Raw genomic sequence first — 3,408 nt, forward strand, 5'->3', positions numbered from 1 at the left:
CCCTAAGTCAACTTCACATCGTGTCATTACAGTGGTCTTTACTTTCTTGTGGCATATAACACATGTGATATTAATGATATTGTATAATAATTTATGCATCTTTTGGGTCACTTTTCTTTGCAATGGGCACACGTATGGATCTCTTCTTGTCAGGTGGCCAGCTAGTTGTCTTTCAGATTTCTTGGCATAGATGAATGATTGCTTGCAGTACTTCATCTGCTTTTTGAGACATTTCTATTGGGGTTCAACCAATTCCTTAAATTTTATTTTCCATTAATGCCTTCAGTGAAGTTTGAACTTCCTTTAGTAACCTCAGTTCTTGATCATATGCTACTTGTTTGTATAAGCAATTGGATTCTTTTTGATAATGTGACTGTGTATTCTTTCCATCTTCTCTTGATCCTTCTTGCATTGCTCAGTATTTTGACCATGGAATCCTGCAATATTGCCATTTGATGCATTAATTAATTTCTTCAGTTCTTTCAGCTTGTGATATGCCAAACATGCTCCTTCCTTTTGTCTTTCTAACTCTGAGTCTTTGCACATTTCAGTATAACAATTTGCTTTTTAATCTTGAGTTCGCTTTGATATTTTATGTTCAATTTGTTCAGTTTTTTTGCTGTCATCATTTTTTTCTATTTTATTTAGTTCTTCTATATTCAAGAAGTTTTAGAGTTTCTTCAGACATACATTTAGATCCTTTCGCTCTTGTCTTAATTTTAATGGCCATTTGAATTCTTCTTACATGGTGTTCTTGATGTCATCCTACAAGCACTTCATTGGGTCACTGCCATTAGTGTTCAGTCCATCAAATATAATCTTTAGGTATTCTCTAAATTCACATGGGGTATACACAATGTTGCAATTTGCCTCTTATGGATCAAAAAATTAAAAAAAAAAACTCAACTTCAACCTGAACTTGAATACCAGCAATTTATAGTCTTTCTAGTATCTTTTCAGTATCTGACTTGATAGATGATAGCTGGATTATCTTACCTGTTTCTGTATTTTATTTATTGTGTGATATGTTGCTTGACTTAAATACAGAAAGCACAAATTTAACTCCCATATATCTGTTGTTTGAACAGACTGGAGTGCTTTAATAGATTTTTAAAAATGATCGTGGATATTTTTTTATATTCACCCAACCAATACATGTGTTATAATTATTTGTATTAAAGTTAAAACCACATCAATTAAGGAGATTGTTTTTATTCAAATAAATACAAAGATCATGATGTCTCAGCTGAGCGGTTTTGACTTAGACATCTGTAAAGATGAATAGGAAAATTACAGGTGATGTTGTTTATAGATACAGCTGTTTATAATCAGCGTAAGTCTCAATCAACTGAAAAGGAAATGTTTGTCTCTTTGTCTAGTTTCAAAGGAAATAAAGCACTTCTAATCTTAGTCAATCACTTAAAAGATGTGGAAAATGTGTCATAATAATCTCTTTTAGAAGAATTAATACCACAGTAGTCCCAAGGAGTTGAAATTTAATAATGTCCCAAATGTCCAACTCTTCCATGATGCTATTCAGCTTCATTCCCCAACCCCCACTCCTCCCTTAAGGATATTCCCTCACATTCCATGGTTATTTGATAAACTGCAACATTCTACAGAAACTGAGGAAATGGCTCACATGGTGGTGGGAGCACCCAGTGAACAGCAATCAGTCCAAAATCAAAGGGTCAGGGCCCAAATTCAGGGGCCAGGGTCAGAAGTCAGAATGTCCAAAAGCCACAGTAGGTCTTCTTGCTTCATATTGAAGCTCAGTCAGGAAAATAGAGGTCTGGCTTTCCAGGTGAGGTAATGAATGTGTGAGATTGTATGGCATTTCACATATGTTTGGAAAACCTAGTAAACCACCAGGGTGGTTGCCAGGTTTGTGTGCATCCAGATGCTCCCTTCCAGGGTTTTGCAGCCAGCACCCACCAAAGGCTCCCCTCTTCTGAAGAATTCCATCACAAAGAATCCGTGGCTTCTAACACCCAGAAGGGAATATTCCTAGTCAAGAATTGGAATTCAGCATGGAAAAAATGGCCAAGAACTTAAAGCGGTGGATCCATCAATAGAAAGAATATTAAAAATTGATCACAGGGCAAGATGATTTGTTGCTGGAGGAGCTGCTGTTGGTCTTAGAGCATTGTGCTACCCTGGCTTAGGAATGTCTAATGAATTTGGAGCAATTGAAAAATCTGTAATTTGGCGTCAGTATGTGAATGATAGGCTTCACTCTTCTTATATGTACGTAGCAAGAAGCATTGTTTTAACAGCCCTATCAGCCATGATGGTGACTAGAACTCCTTCTTTCAGGAACTTCATGTTGAGAAGCTCTTGGGTGGCAATTCGTACAACCTTTGCAGCCATGACTGGTGCTGGAATGCTGGTGCAGCTAATATCCCAAGACCAGAACTCAGGCCCAAAGTATCTTGCTTGGTTAGTACCTTTTGGTGTGATAGTGGCAGTGGTGGCTCCTCTGTATACATTAGGGGGACCTCTTTTCCTCAGATCTGTGCTGTATACAGCCAGATTCATTAGGGGCCTCTCCACAGTGGTCATATGTACTCCTAGTGAGAAATTTTTAAACATGGTCGCACCCCTGAGAGTGGGCCTTGATTTCCTCTTTGTGTCCTCACTGGGACCTATGTTTCTTTCATCAGCCACTATGCCACTCTGTATTCAGTATGTTCCTTCTGTAGAAGACACAGAAAGTAATCAAGCATGCAGAAATAGCACTAATGTATGGCATTCAAAAATATGAACCCGTCAACTCAATGATAGGCATCTACATAGATACATTAAATATATTTATTCAAGTTGCCAGTATGCTAGCAACTGGAAGCAACAGAAAGAAATGAAGGGACTTATTTTCTGACTTCTCAAATACATTAGTTACCTTGCTTGTTTAATTGCGATACCCACTAAATAGTTTGTACAAGCAAGTTTTGTTGAAGTTTAGATGATAAGAATATGAGAACAAGCTAATATGTTCCAGTATAAAGTGATGTATCAGGGCTGAATTTTCTTCTGGTGAATAAACTCTCTTCTTTACAGGAATATTTAATTTAATATAGTTAAAAATGATATACTTGGCCTAGGTAATTCAATATCATTTGGACTTTTTGAAAGCAGCAAAAAGTTGTAAAGGCCAATTAAACTCTACATCTATTCAAGTATATTTAGTATACTATAGGTCTAGAAAAAATATGAATATGTAATCTACACATTGACATTTTAAGATAAGCTTTTTGCTGTTCCTGTTAGTTTCTATTCAAACAACTCTGACTCATGGCAGTATTATGTATAAAAGATGAAATAGCAGGCCTGTCTGGATAGGACAGGCTGGATGAACAATCTGGAGGAGAAAACAACGGGACTGACAGTTCCGGGGGGACATGGGAGAGG

The 3,408-nt window shown here is 36.9% G+C and overlaps 1 pseudogene; it reads left to right on the forward strand.

Moving 5' to 3' along the window:
* LOC101638415 overlaps window positions 1-2,861 on the forward strand; it is a 5,150-nt pseudogene extending 2,289 nt beyond the window's left edge.
* Window positions 2,862-3,408: the final 547 nt, after the last annotated feature.

The sequence above is a fragment of the Echinops telfairi genome, unplaced genomic scaffold, assembly GCF_000313985.2.
Source record: "Echinops telfairi isolate 266 unplaced genomic scaffold, ASM31398v2 ScPeMD7_7419;HRSCAF=8457, whole genome shotgun sequence".
Lineage (NCBI taxonomy): Eukaryota > Metazoa > Chordata > Mammalia > Afrosoricida > Tenrecidae > Echinops > Echinops telfairi.